This window comes from Humulus lupulus, chromosome 2 (assembly GCF_963169125.1).
Source record: "Humulus lupulus chromosome 2, drHumLupu1.1, whole genome shotgun sequence".
Classification (NCBI taxonomy): Eukaryota; Viridiplantae; Streptophyta; class Magnoliopsida; order Rosales; family Cannabaceae; genus Humulus; species Humulus lupulus.
In genome coordinates, this window is record NC_084794.1 from 209280776 (window position 1) to 209301783 (window position 21008).

Sequence of the window (21008 nt, forward strand, 5' to 3'; positions counted from 1 at the left end):
AAAAGTCAAAAAAATTAAAAAAAAAAAGTCAAAAAATGGTGTTTTTGAATTCTTTTTATCAAGGCCCATTTTCGTCTCAAAGCCCATTTTTTGACCAATCCCACCCGAAACCCGAAACTTAAAATCACTCCAAAACCCAAAAATTTTAGACCGGATTCGGTATCACTTTCCTTCACTCAAAACCCGCAAAACCCAAAACCGATGGACCCGAAACCCGAAACCCGAAAACCTGACCTGTGTGCATCACTAGTTCGAATAATTCAGACTAATTCATGTCTGTCAAGTCATAAATGGGTTGTGTTAGGCCTAAGTTTTAAAATAAAAAATTTACAATTATATACATGAAATCTAAAGTATTTACAAAAATACATTCAATAAATTTATTTACACAAATACTGGTGGCACGTCAGCATAGCATACCGAATTTTGAAGGTTTTTTGGGAATTCACACTTCCCAATTTTTTTTTTATTTTTATAGTTTTAAAAATTTATATTTTGGTTGTTTACGATACCGATAAGATACCAATTGGTCACTTTTTTTATTAAAAGTTTTATTTTTAGATCATATTGTTTCAGTTGCTTTTAGTTACCTCAAAAACTCATTTGTAGACATCTTAATATACCAACTAGTTATTTTTATGTTATATTATGGTATATTGGAAGACTTCTCAATGGTTATTACCGGTAGATGTGTACTAACAATTATGATGATGTAGCAACATAGTGACTTGGTATAGTAAGTCACCAATAGGTAAATATTTTTTTCTACATTAATTTCAAATTTAGTTTTTTTTTTTTTTTTGCTATAATTAATGTTGTTTTCAACCAATAAGAGACACTAGCTATATTTAAAAATTGACATGCATTTGAAAAATGAAAAGTTTACAATATTATATTTTCATAATAAATACACGTTTTTTATCAGGTAATCCTTCCAAAAATTTGAAAAAATTAAAATTTATCTTTAGAAATATTAATTAACAACTAGAAATATGGATCATTGATCTTAATCTAATGGTTAATATTAAAGTAACCATCCATGCGTAGTAACCATTAAGAATGCACCCATGATATCTTACTATTTAAGATATATTTTTGTAACATTCAAGCTTATTTAGGAAACTAATGAGCTCCCATATAATGTAATAAGTTACAATATAGTTTATTAAAAAAAAAAAATTAGTATACTACACTATAACTTTTAAATGAAAACTTTTAATAGACTTTTTTAGTCATTCATGTAATTTACATGTCTCATTATTAATATATTTCTGCGTTACCTTCATGTCTATCTTAAAAAACTAATTAGTTATCATATAGTATAAGAAGTTACTCCTATAGTTCAAAGTTTTCAAGAATAGTTTATTAGAAAATGATACTATTTTGTATGTTGCATAGTTACTTTTAAAAAGTTATATTTTCGTTGCTTTTATTATAAATCATTTAAGATACCAATTGGTTACCTTTTGATATATGACTAAACTTTTTAGTATGCCACAAATTTAAAGTAACCAACAAACTTAATGAGTTACAGAAAAGAGTTTTCTATATGTTCTATTTAAAAGTTACCAAACAATATCCTAAAGAATCTATTTTAAAAAAAAATTGAAATGTTTTTAAATAACTTTGAAGTTATTTAAATACCATACGTTATATTTTAAATGTAAAATAAGAATACAAGTTTTAGTATATTAAATTTTGTTTAAGTTTAAAAGTTGGTTACTTTTTAGTCAACAGAATATAAAAAAGAAACTAAAATGTTACTTTTTATTTTTGTTATCTTCTCCTGCGACGGCGAAGAAACATATGCTTCCCACATATCAAAATGATCACCTTATAGAGTAGGTCGCGATGATACTAGAGCCCAACCAACTAGCGATATGGCCGAGAAAGATTTTTGAAATTAAGGGGAAGAAAGAGAATGAAAGAAACTTAAAAAAAAAAAGAGAAAGAAACAAAGTGGAGAGAGAGAGAGAGAGAGAGGGTACCGTGAAACAAAAAAAAAAATGGATAACAATGGTACTAGATTAACTATATTTATGTAAATTAAATTATGTATGATAATTTTGTAATTAAATTGTAAAAAACGGCGTGGAGTGTAAATTTCTCCAAAAGAGGAAAATTTACATCTAGCAACGTTTTTTCTAACTTAATTACAAAAATACATTTGCGTATTTAAATTACACTTTGGTCGTTTCATACATACCGTATATATAAATATTATAATGTTTTGTCTTTCACACATTTCTCGCTCTTTCCACCTTGTTTTCCTTGGTTTGTTTTTTAAGCTTCTTACATTCTCTCTCTTCTCCTTAATTTTAAAAATATTTTCCAGCTACACCGCTTGTCGGTTGGGCTCAAGAGTTGTACCATCGCGACCTACTCTTCAATGTGATTATTTTGATATGTGGGAAACATATGATTTTTCGCTGTCGCCGAAGAAGATGACGAGAATAAAAAGAAACATTTTAGTTCATTTTTTATATTTTGTTGACCAAAAAGTAATTAAATTTTAAACTTAAACAAAATTTAAAATACTAAAATTTGTATTCTTATTTTACATTTAAAAGATACCATATAGTATTCTAAACAACTTTAAAGTTATTTAAGAACATTTGAAGTAACTTTTTTTAAATAAATTATTTAGGATATTATTTGGTAACTTTTAAATAAAACACAAGAAGATTTTTTTTGGTAACTCACTAAGTTTGTTGGTTACTTTAAATTTGTGGCATACTAAAAAATTTATTCATATATCAAAATGTAACAAATTGGTATCTTAGATGATTTATAAAAAACAACAAAAATATAGCTTTTAAAAGTAACTATGCAATGTACTAAATAATATCATTTTCTAATAAGCTATTCATGATAACTTTGAACTGTAGGAGTAATTTTTTATACTATAAGATATATAATTAGTTTTTAAAATACACTTGAAGGTAATGTAAAAATATTTTAATAATAAGCCATGTAAATTACATGAGTGACTAAGAAAGTCTATTAAAAGATACCGTGTAGTATATTAAATTAATTTTTTTAATAAACTATATGATAACTTATTATACTATATGACAACTCATTAGTTTCTTAAATAATCTTGAAGGTTACCAAAATGTACCTTAAATAGTAAGATACCATAATATAACATAAAAATAACTAGTTGATATATTAAGATGTCTACAAATGAGTTTTGGATGTAACCAAAGGTTTTGAAACAATATGATCTAAAAATAAAGCTTTTAATAATAAAAAAAGTGACCAATGATCTTATAGGCACATGTATTTGTGTAAATAATTTGGTTGAATGTATTTTTGTAAATATTTTAAATTCTAGGTATATAATTGTAAATTTCCTTTTAAAATATGGGCATGCTGGGTTTATATTTTACTTAGGCATGAAAAAATGAATTGGGTTAGGCCAACCTGTTGATGCCGTTTTTCGTCAACAGTGAAAGAAGAGCACGTAAACAATAATCAGTAATGGCCAATAAAAATATGATAATACAAACACGATTTTTTACGTGGTTCAGCAGTTAAATCTGCATATTCCACGAGTCTTTGTTATTAAACTCAAGATGATCTCTGAAAATTCTTCAAGGATGAATTCTTCAGAGTTTTCTCTCAAGATCACAAAAATTCGGTCCTTTATAATGGTGCGTGACCTCTCTATTTATAGAGAAGATTTCATAATACTATCCCACATATTTTGAGTAGTTACTCTTTATATGCAAATAAATAAAATGGCATTAAATGCCTGCAATCCGATATAAAAGGAAACGTCCCCTGAAGACCAGGGGGCGTATAACTGATCAAATAATATCCTTTGATTGTAGGGGATTTACAGTAATAAATGTAGATCGCGTCTTGTTATTGGTGATTTATTAGGATAATCAAAGTTATTATCCTATATCACCAAGGCCCTATTCCCCCAGGTTTCCTATTGACTTTCGAACTATAACATCTCCCGAGGCCACATGACTTCGAGCTCGTACGCGCGTCAGGCTCGGAGCCCCTGATCCGAGGTCATCCCAGAGAACAGATGCACCTCGGGGCCTACCCTTCGAGCTCGTGAGGATTTCGAGGCTACCATCTTCGAAGTCGTATCTGCTTTGCAGGCTCGTTGTTTAGATTTCGAACATATTCAAGACTTTACGAGTTCATTCATTATGAATCCAGCTTTCGAGGTCACAATCCTCATGGCTCGAAATCTGGGTATAACACAACCCATATTAAAAGCTTTAGGATTTATTCAAGGGGTTTTTTCATAAATACCAATTTTTTATGATTTTTTTTTACATTTTTACGGTCCTTCATTTTTTTTTTTACATTTTTACTAACTCAAATTTTCAAAAATGCGATTTGCACTAAACATCAATCCACAAAACATAATGTTAAACAAACAAAAAGAAAGAAACACTACAACAACCTCACAACAACATAGTGCAACTCATTGCAGCTACAAAAAAAAAAAAAAAAAAAACAATACAAAAACAACTTTAAAAAACTCATTCTTACATTTTAAAAAAGCAACATATTGCAATCCAATATCAAAAAAGCAACTTAAATGCAACACGATAACAACATCACAATAATACAATGTTGAAAATGCAATTAGACATCAATTCATTGCATTAACTCAAAATAAACTAAAAAAAACAACAAAAAAGTGACATCAAAACAATTTTTCCCAGCATTTTTAAATGTGCCAAAAATAAACTAAAAATATATCTCAAAACAACTAAACATTAACCCACTACATACTAACACATTAAAAAAAACAACTAAAAAAGAACAATTGGACAATAACCTGAAGTCAACCCATAACATACTAACATATTTTTTTTTATAAAAAAATCAAAATATATATGAAAAACAACTAAAGAATAATTAGAAATCAACACAACAATAGAATAACTATATATAAACTTAAACAACTAAAAAACAACATGAAATCATCTATACATAAATCTAAACAACACAAAAATAACTAAACTGACTTAGAAAAAATTATAAAAAATTTACTTAATTTGAAATCAACTAAAATTATAGGAAAACTAAATATATATAAAACAAAATCAATTTGCACAACAACAATAAAAAAGTAAAAAATATATATTTATCAAAATACACTAAAAGTACAAAATCAACTAAAAAAATCACACATAAAAAAAACAACACAATCTCTTGAATATGCAAAGAAGTATGGTATTTATCTATATTTTTTTTATATTCATATTTCATGTAGACATTGTATGAATATTTCAGAATTTTTGAAATTGCTACGAGTGAAATTTAAATATAATTTTTAGCAATATATAATAAAACTACAAAATTCAATGATGAAAAAGACAAAAAAAAAATTATTATTTCTCTTGTTTTTTTTTCAAACTCTAACCACACTATTTTTCCACACTAATACCCATTATATTTATATGAAGTTTTTTGTTTGTTTCTTCGTTTGCCCAGTGAGTCGGCAATAACAACTCAAGAAGAATCTAGAATATATATATATATATATATATATATAATTATCATTTACGGCTCCGACCGCTTCCTCCTAGTGGCTATGCAATGTTTCTTTTTTAATTATAACCACTAAGAAAAATGAGAAAGAGTTGGGGAAAAATATTTATATATATATAGGGTGAGGCGGTGCATGACACATGGGAAGCAACAATAAAGTAGAGAAGAAGGATAAGAAGATGCAAGTTATCACTTCCATGGCTAAATTCCTACCATTTTTTGAATTATCTATTAGTGGACCTTCAAACATATTTATATATATATATGGTAATGGTGCTGTAATTATACTTAATGAAGCGAGACTCTGTTTGACATCTAAAAAATAGAGTACTTTTTACATCAATAGGCATGGCCTAAAAAATCATAAATATACAATGATGTTCTCTTTATCCGCCTCAAAGTTCTTTCTCCGTCTACAAGAAGTTAAAACCGTAAAAATAAAAAAATTGATTGAAAAACGTAAAAAAAAAAACTCCATTCCACCGTGAAAAAGAAATAATTTGAGAAAAAGTAGTATTTCACGTAAATTTCCCTTTATTAAAAAAGTTGGACTAAATCTGGTTCCATTCAATTATTTCACCCCTTAAAAGATTTAGACTTGTACAATCATTTTTCTTAGATGTGATTGGTACACGTAGCCAGATTATATTTCAGCGATACATTTATGTAGCACTAATAATCATATATATATATATATATATATACATAGAAGAAGACTTTTTGTAAATCCTATAATTGACATTTTTATAGAAATATCTTTTTTATAAAATGAGAGAAAATGGTTGATTGAATTGTTTCCTTTTATTATTATTTTCGGAAATATTTGTTTTCCTTTTATTATAATTTTCGGAAATATTTTGTTTTTCCTTTCTTATATTTTTCAGATTTGATTGAAAAATATTTGGTTTCCTTTATTCCATTTTTCGGAATCTCTCTTTCCTTTTGTGTGATTTTTGGTCAATAATATGCTTCCTTATTTAGCATATATTGTATCTTTTTATTTATAAAAGAAACAAAGGTTATTGCAAATATTCGGTACTTACCCAAAGTTATTTTGTGGATTATTTGCTGACATATTTTCGTGCAGCTCAAGGATTGCAATCAGGAAACTGGTTTTTAATATCATTAATTATTGTTTCCTTTTTGAGCTTGTTTTGATCCGACACAGGTCTGCGCTGTCCCCACCGATATCGCATCTGTCGGATCAGCATCTTCTAAATAAGGCAACTCTTCATCAATCAAGATTAACTACTGTGATTCTTGCCTTTATTAGAAGAATTCTTTCTCTGCCTTTGTGAGCACGAAAAAGACTCTATAAATAGGGCTCTAAAGGCAGTGAGAAAGATGAACTCTTTGGTGCATTATTCGTGAACTTTATTGTAATATTTGTGAGAGTTCCTCTTTGTATTCAAGATCATAAGTATTCATGTGATCTTGTAGAATTATGTGTGTTTAGTTTTTAGTGGTGAGTTTATACCATGTTCATGAGTGAATACATTGTAATTTGAACACAACGTTTATAGTCTTCGGGAGAAGATTTTTACAAGCCTTGCGTCGGGAGGATGCAAGCACTCGCTGGCCATTGAAGAGAGTTCAAGTGGTTGAGCGTTTCAATCAAGATCAGATTAGTGAAGAGAAGTACAACAAGTTGCGGCAAATCTCAAGAGGGAGTCTTGTTTTGTTTAAGTCAATGTTTTTGTACTTGTGATTCTTTATTAATTGGTTTTATTCTCTGGGCGTGGCCCCAAGGAGTAGGTTATCCGAAAGGGTTTCTGAACCTTGTAAAAATTCGTTGTGTTCTTTATTGTTTTGCACTGTCTTTTTATTGTGTTCAGTTTCTGTCCCGACAGAACTGTATTCTGTGTAAATAGTTAATTACCATTCCGCACTTTAATTAATTCACTTGGTTTAATTAATTTGGTAATTACTAAAAACGGAATTTCAATTGGTATCAGAGCGGGTCACTCATTTCTGAGTGTGATCTTGGTTTATTCCGTTTGTTGTTCTTGTTCTTGCAATGTCTTTTTTCACAGAAGGAGGTTCCATAACTCGCCCCCCTTTACTCAACGATTCAAACTATCCATATTGGAAAGTTCGAATGAGAGCCTTTATTAAATCTCAAGATGAAAAGGCTTGGAGAGCTATTTTAAGTGGTTGGACTCCTCCAGCAGAAAGCGATGATATAACTAAGGTAAAATCTGAACTTGAATGGACTGATGCTGAAGATAAACTGTCTAGTTACAACAATAAAGCATTACATGCCATTTTTAATGGTGTTGGTGAAGGTTACATTAAATTGATTTCTTCATGTGTTTCGGGCAAAGATGCTTGGAAAATTCTTCAAACTCAATTTGAAGGAACTGCTGATGTCAAGCGTTCTAGGCTTGTAATGCTCACAACAAAATTTGAAAATTTGAAAATGAATGAAAATGAAACCCTCACTGAATTTTATGAGAAATTGTCAGATATTGCTAACGAATTTTTTGCTCTTGGTGAAAAACTTGAAGAAAATGTTTTGGTTCGAAAAATTGTTAGAGTTCTCCCTGACAGGTTTCAGACAAAGCTAACTGCAATTGAAGAAGCAAAAGATCTGGACAAAATGAAAGTAGAGGAACTGATGGGTTCACTTCGAACTTTTGAGCTAAACCAAAAAATTAGACAAAAAGGTAAGACAGAGGAAATCAAGGAAAAATCTATTGCCTTGAAATCCTCTAAAGAAAAGAAAGAAAGTTCGGATGATGAGGATGATGAGATGGCTCTGTTGACAAAAAATTTCCAAAAATACATAAAGAAATTGGGAAACAAAAAGGCCATATCCAAAAACCCAAAAGGTAATTTTTCTAAACCCTTTGAGACTAATAAAAAGGGTATTCAGTGCAGGGAATGTGAAGGATTTGGACATATTCAATCTGAGTGTGCAAATACCTTAAAGAAAAAGAAAGTCATGACAGCCACATGGAGTGATCAAGACTCTGAACAGAGTGATGAGGAGGAAAATAGTGTTGCCTTAACCTCTGTTCACAAAGGTATTGTTTTCAATTACAAGGATGCATTATGCCTTAATAATTCTGTTCAGAACAATGAGAATTCAGATAGTGATTCTAATGATTCTGATTTAGATGAGGAGTCATTACAAGAGTCTTATAAAATAATGTATGATCAATGGCTGAAAGTATGTTCTGAGAATCGTCTAATGGCTGGCAATAATAAAAATTTTGTTAAAAAAATTGAAAATCTTGAGATGATTATTGCCTCCAAAAATGATGAAATTGTTTCTTTGAATAAAGAAATTGAGTTTTTGCAAAAAGGTGTCAAAATGCTTAATCCTAGATCTGGAATTTTGGATGATATTCTTTCTGTAGGAAAAAAGGTTGGTGATTACAGTGGATTAGGATCTAATGGATCTGAGTCCTCAAGAAAAATGGTTTTTGTAAAATCTATGAATTATCCGTCTGTTGGGTCAACTAACCGTGTTGCAGGATCAAGGCACGTTGCTGAGAGGACAGAGTTGCCATCTGTTGCAACAGATCTTCAACTGAAGAAAATTTCTCCAAAAAGAAACATTGAACATTTTATACCAGTTTGTCATTTTTGTGGGATGAAAGGTCACATAAGACCTAAGTGTTTTTCTCTGTTAAACTTGTTCAAAAAGAATTATGATAAACACTTTGGTGGTATGAATCAATTCTTGACCAAAAGAAATTCAAAATCAAAAACAGTATGGGTCAAGAAAGTTAACTCTGTTTGCTTGGCTACTTTTACCTGTCACAAAATACATGCATCTAGTTCATGGTACTTTGATAGCGGTTGTTCGAGACATATGACAGGTAATGCCAACATTCTTACCAACTTCAAATCCTTGAAGTGTGGAGTAGTAACTTTTGGGGATGGAATGACAGGAAATATTCTGGGTAAAGGTACTCTAAACATTGAAGGGTTACCGAAACTGAAAAATGTGCTTCTTGTTGATGGGCTGAAAGCCAACTTAATTAGCATAAGTCAAATTTGTGACCAAGGTTTTTATGTTAATTTTTCACATGATGAGTGTAATGTTTTAAATCAAAATGGTGATATTATTCTCAAAGGCTCTCATTCTTTGGATAATTGCTACACTCTCACACAAAGATTCACATGTCATGCATCTTCATCAAGCGCTAATACTACTGACTTGTGGCATGAAAAACTTGGTCATATAAATTTCAAAAACCTGAAAAAGATTGCTAATGCAGGTCTCATCCGTGGTATACCCAAGTTGGGTAAAGAATCACTTAGTAAGTGTGAATCATGCCAATTGGGAAAACAGTTGAAAATTTCCCATAAAGCATTGTCTGATGTTAATACTTCAAATGTGTTAGAATTATTGCATATGGATCTCATGGGTCCTATTCAAGTTGAAAGTATTAATGGCAAGAGATACATTTTTGTTTGTGTGGATGATTTTTCTAGATTTACTTGGGTAGATTTTTTAAGAGAGAAATCAGATACTTTTGAAGCTTTTCAAACTCTATGTACAAGATTGAGAGTTGAAAAAAATTGTAACATTGGAAAGATTGTTCGAATAAGGAGTGATCATGGTAAGGAGTTCGAAAATTTTGTTTATGATGATTATTGTAAAACATTTGGAATTTTGCATGAATTTTCTGCTCCCAAAACCCCTGAACAAAATGGGGTAGTGGAACGGAAAAATCGTACCTTGCAGGAAATGGCCAGAGTTATGCTTAACAGCAAAAAACTCACAAAGAAATTGTGGGCAGAAGCTATTAATACAGCTTGTTACACAATTAATCGTGTTTTTCTGCGCCCAGGTACAAACAAAAGTCCTTATGAAATTTGGAAAGGTAGAAAACCCAATGTCAACTACTTTCATGTTTTTGGGTGTCTATGCTATATTCTTAGAGATCATGAGAATCTAGGAAAATTTGATGCTAAGAGTGATATGGGAGTTTTTCTTGGTTATTCCACTAATAGTAGGGCTTATCGTGTCTATAATATGAGAACCCAATCTATTATGGAATCAGCTAATGTGGTTGTAGATGATTTTAAAGATTTTTCTGAGTACTCCCATGAGGAGGAAATTGACAGGCTCATAGGTGTGACGGATCCGACAGCACAGCTTTCGGAGGGGACAACAGCCACTGCGGACGTATCAAATGACAAGTCTGTCGAAACAACAACTGGGCAAACAGAGAAGGAAAATCCAGTTACTTCCTCTGACTCCGTTCAAAAAGAACCATCAACCAGAGTAAAAAAGAATCACCCTTCTGACCTTATTCTGGGAAATCTTGAGGAGAGTATGGTCACTCGAAAGAGGTATGTAAATTTGGTTCAATTTGTTTGTTTTACTTCCACTTTGGAACCTAAAAATGTGAAGGAGGCCTTAAATGATGAATCATGGATCAATGCTATGCAAGAAGAGTTAGATCAATTCACAAGGAATGAGGTATGGATTCTTGTCCCTAGACCGAGTCATACCAATGTTATAGGTACAAAGTGGATATTTAAAAACAAAACAGATGAATTTGGGACCATAATAAGAAATAAAGCTAGATTAGTTGCACAGGGGTACACTCAAGTTGAAGGAATTGATTTTGATGAGACATTTGCCCCTGTTGCAAGACTTGAATCCATAAGATTATTACTAGCTATTTCTTGTGTTCTTGGTTTTAAATTGTTCCAAATGGATGTAAAATCCGCATTTCTAAATGGTTTTTTGAATGAGGAAGCTTATGTGGAACAGCCCAAAGGGTTTGAGGATCCTTACAATCCTAATCATGTTTTTAAATTGCAAAAAGCTTTGTATGGGCTGAAACAAGCCCCACGGGCTTGGTATGAGAGACTAACTCAATTTTTGGTCTCAAAGGGATACAAGAGAGGGGGAGTAGACAAAACACTGTTTATCAAAAATGTTGATGAAAATATTATGATAGCTCGAATCTATGTTGATGATATAGTGTTCGGTTCTACTAATGATTCTCTAGTGCAGGAATTTGTGAAACAAATGCAGGAAGAGTTCGAGATGAGCATGGTAGGAGAACTCAATTTCTTCCTAGGACTTCAAGTGAAGCAGTCTGATGAAGGAATTTTCATTTCACAAAGCAAGTATGCAAGAAGTCTTGTGAAAAGATTTGGACTCGATGCATCTAAACCTGCTAAAACTCCCATGGGTACCACGGTCAAATTGTCTAAAGATGAAAATGGGAAGAAAGTTGATCCAACTCTTTACAGGAGTATGATTGGGAGTCTTCTTTACTTAACTGCAAGTCGCCCTGACATAAGTTACAGTGTTGGAGTGTGTGCTCGTTTCCAAGGGAACCCCATGGAGTCTCATGTGACTGCTGTAAAAAGAATTATTCGTTACATCAATAATACTCTTGATTTAGGCATTTGGTACTCCAAAGAAACAAATTCTAACCTTGTGTGTTATAGTGATGCAGATTGGGCAGGAAACACTGATGATCGAAAAAGCACAAGTGGTGGTTGTTTTTACTTAGGAAACAATTTGGTCTCCTGGCATAGTAAAAAACAAAACTCCATCTCCTTGTCAACAGCCGAAGCTGAGTACATTGCTGCTGGAAGCTGTTGTACTCAACTTTTGTGGATGAAACAAATGTTGGCAGACTATGGGTTTGATGTTAAAACTTTAACCATTTTTTGTGATAATACAAGTGCTATTAATATCTCCAAAAATCCTGTTCAACACTCTCGCACCAAACATATTGACATTCGTCATCATTTTATTAGGGAACTTGTTGAAAACAAAACATTGATTTTAGAATATGTTGAGACTAACAAACAAATTGCAGATATCTTTACTAAAGCCTTAGACACGGTCAGATTTGATTCCCTCAGGAAGTCCTTGGGGGTTTGTTTTATTTGAAATTGCCAATAAATTGATTATCTTGCCTTGCATATGTGTTTTTGTAAATCTCTTGTCCTGATTGGAAGAAATTTGATGAGCATATTTTTTTTTTGTATTTTAGAGAATGATCGTTATAAGTCCTATACTTTGTTGAAATACAAAACCATATTTGAAAAATTATACATCATCCAATTTATATTTGATCAAATCATTATCTTTGTATGAGCATTCCTAATCCAGTTTCTTTTTCAGGCTCCATTTTGGAAAAGTGCTACCTATACTGATGTGTGAAAGCCGACACTGAGTAAGTTGGTACCAGGTAATTAGCAATTATATTGGAGGATACTCTACCAGCGTAAAGGGCTACCATGAGTATAAGAGTTATAGCCTCCATTATGGTTACAATTGGAAAAAGGCTAAAAATCGCCAAATATGGGCAATGACCCTAGCTTTAAAAGGCCAAAAAGAAACGCCAAATTGCTTACACTTGCACACACATATGCCTATTCTAGACTGTGTAAGATGGTTGTAAGACTCATACATATAATGAATTGACTCAAATATGTTTTGTGTGTGGTATGTTTTTCGAATTATGGTCTCTTAGTATTTGAAGTATAACTCATTTCTCTAATTTGTGAAAAATATGGTTATCTTGTTTCTTCTGAACAGGACTTGGGATTTACATGGACACATATGGTAAGGCATTTTACACTTTATTTTCGACAATTTTGTAATAAAAAATAATAAAAATTTTGAAAAAGAAAATATGTTATCTACCGTGTATTTAAAAAAAAAAGGGGGTTTGAAAAATTAATTTTTTGCAATTTATTTGTTTGATCTCAATATATTCTAAAAATATTCAAAAGTTTCCAATTCTGAGGTGTGACAGAATTTGTTTTAAAAAGGGAGATTTTTTGGCATTTATCACTAAAAATCCGGTTACCCATTTTTGGTTACCCAATCTTGAACTTGCCTCATTTGTGTTCCGAATACTTTATATATTCGGAGTCCCTTGGTTGTTTTATGATCAGTGTTTTCTTGTTAAATCTCTCACATATAACCGAAGTGTTTAGGGTTTCTTTCTTTGTGTGTTTCACTTGTTGTTCTCTTAGCAGCCATGAAGACTCGAGGCCGTGGTTCATCTTCCAAGTCCGTGAAGTCTCAGCAGGAGACACTTCCTGAATCTGTTCCCACTGCCACTCTTTCGGTCCCAGCATCAATTCCTGCTGTCTCTCCTACTCCAGGCCGTCGTTCTAAAACCACAGCAAGAAAGAAGGTTCTTGCTCTTTCGAGCCCAATCCTGAAGTTCCTCTTGATAATTTGGCTGAGGAGACTGACTCTGAAGAAGACCCATCTGAAGCCTCTCCAGTTGCATCGGACCCAAAAGGCACAACTCCATTGGCATTTCCTGAATTGTCGTCCAAACTTGCTAAGCAAAAAGGTGCTCCTGCCCGTACCTCAGGTTCTTTCAAAGCCCACTCTATTACATTCTGTTTTAATGATAATGAGAAGAACATGCAATTCTATGACCATCGCCATTTTATTAGTGAGCGAAATTTTCTTTTTGCTCCTCATCGTGTTCTTGGGGTATTGCTTACTTTAGAAGAAAGAGGTTGGTTGCGATCCTTGTCTGGGTTTGATGGGTTTGTGCCTCGGGTTGTTAAAGAATTTTATGTAAACTTGAATGATGAACTATTAGACCAATCTTCTTTCATGTTCCATAAAGTTTATGTGAGGGGTCATTGGTATAATTTTAGCCCGTCCGAAATTGCTAAGGCTCTCAATCTCGTCCCTGTGGAGATTGATGATTCTCTTGAGTTTGCAAAGGATCAAGTTTTGTCTGAACTGGTTGGTCAGGCTATGGTGTGGGAACCAAGCACCTCTCTTCGTGTCACCGATCTCACTCATTTCTATGGTACTCTTTTCAAGTTTGCTATGTTTAATTGGATGCCTACCACACATTCCTCCACCATCACTCAAGATATGGCCTTCCTATTGTTCAAAATTGGTACTGGAGTCGCCATAGATCTTGAAGCTGTTATTTTTGACCAAATCATGTCTCTAAGTGGTGCCAAACGTAAGGGGCAACACTTGATGTTTCCACAGATCATTTACAAACTTTTGGACTCTCAACATCCTTTGAAGAAGTCACATGAGACCTTGACTTCTCCTTTGGTTGGTCCCACCTATACTGTCAAAGATGATCATGCTCCGTCCACAGCTCGCAAAGTCAAAGGAATTAATCTGGCTAGTCCTGCTTCTGGAAATGTTGTGACTGACACTCCTGCTGTCCCGACTGATCTTGGTGCTGTCCAGACAGGAATTACCAGTCTTTCTGTCCGGTTTTCTCTCATGGAGGAGACTCAGCGCCAAATTCTTGCTTCTTTGGCCACTCTCAATGCATCCAGCTCTCCTGCCCCATGATGATCTCAGTACTTTTGATCTATTTTCCTATTGTTAGTTGTAAAAGAACACTTTCTGTGTCTTTCTTTTGGTTTCATTTCCTTTTGGTTTCTATGTTTCTTTGGCATTTTTTTTTAGACAATGAGGGGGAGAGAGTGAACTCTATTTTTGGTACTTTGATTATGTTCACCTGCTGGTTATTATTGGTTTCTTTCGTTAACTGTTTTTTTGGTTATCTTACGCAGGGGGAGTCATTTTTGTTTATTTTGTGACTCTTTTGGTTTTAAGCACTTACTTGTGTTTTGCAGGGATCTTTTAAAAAATAGATATTCCTTGTCTATAAAATTGCCAAAGGGGGAGATTGTAAATCCTATAATTGGCATTTTTATAGAAATATCTTTTTTATAAAAAGAGAGAAAATGGTTGATTGAATTGTTTCCTTTTATTATAATTTTCGGAAATATTTGTTTTCCTTTTATTATAATTTTCGGAAATATTTTGTTTTTCCTTTCTTAAATTTTTCGGATTTGATTGAAAAATATTTGGTTTCCTTTATTCCATTTTTCGGAATCTCTCTTTCCTTTTGTGTGATTTTTGGTCAATAATATGCTTCCTTATTTAGCATATATTGTCTCTTTTTATTTATAAAAGAAACAAAGGTTATTGCAAATATTCGGTTCTTACCCAAAGTTATTTTGTGGATTATTTGCTGACATATTTTCGTGCAGCTCGAGGATTGCAATCAGGAAACTGGTTTTTAATATCATTAATTATTGTTTCCTTTTTGAGCTTGTTTTGATCCGACACAGGTCTGAGCTGTCCCCACCGATATCGCATCTGTCGGATCAGCATCTTCTAAATAAGGCAACTCTTCATCAATCAAGATTAACTACTGTGATTCTTGCCTTTATTAGAAGAATTCTTTCTCTGCCTTTGTGAGCACGAAAAAGACTCTATAAATAGGGCTCTAAAGGCAGTGAGAAAGATGAACTCTTTGGTGCATTATTCGTGAGCTTTATTGTAATATTTGTGAGAGTTCCTCTTTGTATTCAAGATCATAAGTATTCATGTGATCTTGTAGAATTATGTGTGTTTAGTTTTTAGTGGTGAGTTTATACCATGTTCATGAGTGAATACACATTGTAATTTGAACACAACGTTTATAGTCTTCAGGAGAAGATTTTTACAAGCCTTGCGTCGGGAGGATGCAAGCACTCGCTGGCCATTGAAGGGAGTTCAAGTGGTTGAGCGTTTCAATCAAGATCAGATTAGTGAAGAGAAGTACAAAAAGTTGCGGAAAATCTCAAGAGGGAGTCTTGTTTTGTTTAAGTCAATGTTTTTGTACTTGTGATTCTTTATTAATTGGTTTTATTCTCTGGGCGTGGCCCCAAGGAGTAGGTTATCCGAAAGGGTTTCTGAACCTTGTAAAAATTCGTTGTGTTCTTTATTGTTTTGCACTGTCTTTTTATTGTGTTCAGTTTCTGTCCTGACAGAACTGTATTCTGTGTAAACAGTTAATTACCATTCCGCACTTTAATTAATTCATTTGGTTTAATTAATTTGGTAATTACTAAAAACGGAATTTCACTTTTTTTTTTAGTCTTTCTTATTTGATATTTTTTAATTTGATTTTACCTTTAATTTTTATATGTGTGTTTTTTTTTCTTCATAAGTTTAAACTATAATATACTTTGAAAGTGATAAACAAAAAGCAAATTTATGACAAAAATCCTTAATTATGCTAAAAGTTTTACTTAAATACCTCATTTTTTATTTTTTTTATGATGAAATTACATTTCATCACTCTTTTGAATTCACTCGTTGATTCCTAATTGTCGAGTGATGATGTGGCTAACACATGAAACATTTTAATCAGTTCACTTTTTTTAAAGAAAAATTAAATATTTTAAAATATATGTAAAAATAAAAAAAATAACTTAAATTAATTGTTATACCCAGATTTCGAGCCATGATAAGTGTGACCTCGAAAGCTGGATTCGCATCGAATGAACTCGTAAAGTCTGAAGTGTGTTCCAAGATTAGACATCGAGTCTGCAAAGCTGAGACGACTTCGAATATGGTAGCCTCGAAATCCACACGATCTCGAAAGGGGAGTTCCCGAGATGCATCTACCCTCAGGGATGAGCTCGGATCAGGGGTTCCGAGCCTGACGTGTGTACGATCTCGAAAGCCATGTGACCTCGGGAGATGTCATTAGCTCGAACGTTGATGAGAGACCTGGGAGAATAAGGCCTTGGAGATATATGATAATAATCTTGAACATCTACAAGTGTTGTCCATAAGAGAGGTGGTCTACATTTATTACTGTAAATCCCCTAAAATCATGGGAAATTATTTGATTAGTTATACGCCCCCTTAACTTCAGGGGACGTTTCCTTTTATATCTGATTACTGGCATTTAAAGCCATTTGATTTATGTGCACAAAAAGAGTAACTACCCAAAATATATGGGATAGTATTCTGCAATCTTCTCTATAAATAGAGAGGTCATGCACCGTTGTAAATGACCGAATTTCTGAACCTTGAGAGAAAACTATGAAGAATTCATCCTTGAAGAATTTTCAGAGAACATCTTGAGCTTAATAAAAAAGACTCGTGGACTAGGCAGATTTAACTGCTGAACCACGTAAAAAATCGTGTTTTGTATTATCATATTTTTATTGGCCATTACTAGTTATTGTTTACGTGCTCTTTTTTCACCGTTGACGAAAAACGGCGTCAACAGTTTGGTGCTTTCATTGAGAGCCTTAAGCATTCATTCCTGAAAAAGTCATGGCCACTAATAATCAGAAGACACCTGAAGAGAATTATCCAAGACGTCCTGGGAAACAGCCAATGGAAAACCCGGATGTTGAAGAAAGAAGTGGATCTTCCGATTCCCGGGGACCACCTACTCCACCAAGGGATGAGGATATGTATTACAATCCTGAGAGGTATGTTCCCATTGTGGAACTTGAAAACCGGCAATTGAAGCAGTAGTTGGCAGAGGCCAACAAATGGAATGAGGAGTTGGCAAGGATAGCCGCAGAGGCGCAGGTGGCTCAGCCCCCGCCTCCACGCGAAAACCAAGTCCCTCCTCTAAGGGACGTACACGTTCCTCCCCGTAGACCCCGTGGGCGTCCATGAAAAGATGCTGCCACAAGGAGGCCGGCTCAACCTCCGGCACCAGCAGAGCCATCCGCTCCACCTAGGCCTCAAAGGAGTACTCGGGCTCGGGCCCCAGCTAACCCGCCTGTGGAAGTACCTGCAGGAACTGAGAACAACCGAACCCCTGCAGAGGCTCGGACTCAGATACCTGGGAGCGCACCAAATACGACCGACCCATCTCGGGCAAATTCTGGACCTTCTAGGCCGCGACATGGATGGCAGCCACCATCACCCATACGGTTCCCTCCATCACCTATAAGATATCCTTCGCCCCCCCGCAGGAATGCTCAACCAGTTCGAGATCAGGGCGAAAGGCGTGCGGGAGGAAGACAAGGAAACGGGGAGGCTTTTCAGGAGCGGAGAGGCGCCCCATCTGAAAAAATTCAAACATCTCGGTCTCGCACGGCGGAGACGAGGCGACATGGAAAGAATCCATCACGAAATAACCAGGCGACGAGTTTCACCAGTGATGAATCTGGAGATACCAGGTCGGTCAGCAAGCATGACCGAGGTCGTAAGAATACTGGAAACTGCAGAAATCGTCCTGACCTGCGAGAGCACCTAAACCAAAGTCGAGGTAATGGTGACCCAATAAATCCGGACCTGAGGGATCGCTTGAATAGGCGTAGAGATCCCTTGAGGAGACGCGAGCCTGGGATTCTGATCGATGACAACCGATTCCAGATAGTGCCTCTTGCGGACCCAGTCCAAGAAAGAATCGACCAGCTTGAAAGGGCTTTTAGGCTTTTGAAAAACGAGCAAAGGAATGATCGATATGAAGACTCTGACGAGGAGCTCAAACCGTTTGCTCCCCATATTTCCATTACTCCATTTCCTCAAGGGTTTCGGATCCCTCACGTCCCGACATTTGAAGGAAAGACCGACCCGTGTAGTCATCTGAGCACGTTCAACACCATAATGAGAGCTAGTAACGTGGGTTACGAGCTCAGATACATGTTGTTTCCAGCGTCATTGACAGGACCTGCCGAAAGTTGGTTCGAAAAATATAAGAGACACTCAATAACTTCTTGGGAGCAGTTTTCTAAAGACTTTAAGAAGCAGTTCAGAGCAATGATGGGGGTCAGACCAGAGGCATCAACCTTAACTAACGTTCGACAACAGCCGGGCGAAACACTAAAAAGTTACTTAAGAAGGTTTAATCTGGAAGTCGCCCGAGCTCAGGACGTGGATGACAGTGGGCACCTAATGGCTGTCCGAGCTGGCGTAATGATGGGAAGTGCCCTTTGGGACGACATGCAAAGAAAACCAGTAAGGTCCATAACCGAGTTTAACAGACGAGCGCAGAGATTTGTCAACGTAGAGGAAGCGAGGTCGACACTTAATGCGACTTCCCAGCCCGAAACTACAATGATAAATGTCAACTCTGCCTCAACCTCGGCGGACCCAGCAGCTCCAAAGCCTGTCATGGAAAACCCCTCCAAGAGGAAAAAGAACGAAGGAAGTAACCTCGAAGCTGAGGGAGGAAAGAAAAAGAAGGGGGAGAGATATTTCTCCGTGTATAGAGTATACACCGAGCTCAATGAGTCTCGGGAGAACATATACCTGGCTAATGAAAACCAGGTCCCCTTTAGGCGTCCGGACCCGATGAGAAATCAAAAATCCAAGAGGGGCTCCAGTAAGTATTGCCGATTTCATAGAGACACCAGGCATACAACTGATGAATGTTGACAACTGAAGGACGAGATCGAAGGATTGATCTCGAGAGGTTACTTCCGGCAATATGTCAAAAACCAGAGTACTAGTCAGGCGGCCGCGAGCCAGAGAGTAGCCGCACCCCCGACGGCACAAAACAATAATTCCCGAGCTCGGGAAGAAGACAAGCCCCCGCCGATAGATGGAGAGGATGTAATAACCATCTCGGGAGGGCCTCATCCCGCAGGAGTAGGCAAGAATGCCCAAAAGAGATACGTTAACGAGCTGAAAACTGGGGATGGGTCTCCTTATGAACCCGAACCTAGGGCTCCAAAAAGCCAGAGGATTGAAACACAACTAATAACCTTCATTGAGGAAGACGCGTCCCATGTCCAGTTTCCTCACCATGACCCACTGGTCATCACCCTCCAGCTGGCCAATAAAAGGGTCCACCGAGTTCTCATAGACAATGGGAGCTCAGTCAACATTCTCTATAAAGCTACCCTCGAAAAGATGGGACTCTCCCTTCGCGACCTGAAAGCGTGTGCAACTACTTTGTACCGCTTTTCAGGAGAAGGGACCGCCTGCATGGGATCCATCGAGCTCCCTGTGACCTTGGGAGACTACCCAGTCTCGGCAACCAAGATGATGGAGTTCGTGGTAGTAGACTTACCATCAGCCTACAATGTGCTGCTCGGGAGACCCATCCTGGTCGGGCTGGGGGCAGTTTCATCAGTAAGGCATCTGGCCCTTAAGTTCCCGACTCCTAGCGGAGTCGAAACATTGAAGGGAGACCAATTAGCAGGGAGGGAATGCTACAGCATCTCCTTGAGAGGAAAGAAACAGACGAGCGCACAAGCGCTCGCCATCATTCAAAACAAAGACGGAACGGTCTTAGAGATTGACGAAGAGATTGATCCAAGGATTGAGGAGAAAGTTGACCTCGAACCTTTAGAGGAGCTCGAAGAAATTCAGCTCGAGGAAACCGAACCCTCGAAAAAGGTGAAGGTCGGAAAACACCTCCAAGATGAGACAAAATAGCAATTAATTTGCTTTTTGAAGAAAAACCAGGATGTCTTCGCGTGGTCGCACTCGGACATGGTGGGAATAAGTCAGAATATAGCAAGCCACGCACTGAATATAGACAAAAGCTTCCCCCCGAAGCAACAAAAGCGAAGACAACTGGACGAAGATAGAAAGAAAGTACTAAAGGAGGAGGTTGCCAGGTTAAAGGCAAACCGATTCATTAGGGATGCCTTTTACCCCGACTAGGTAGCCAATCCGGTGTTGGTCCCAAAGCCCAATGGGACATGGCGAACTTGTATCGACTACTCAGATCTCAACAAAGCTTGCCCGAAAGACTGTTTTCCGTTGCCAAGGATTGACCAGCTCGTGGATG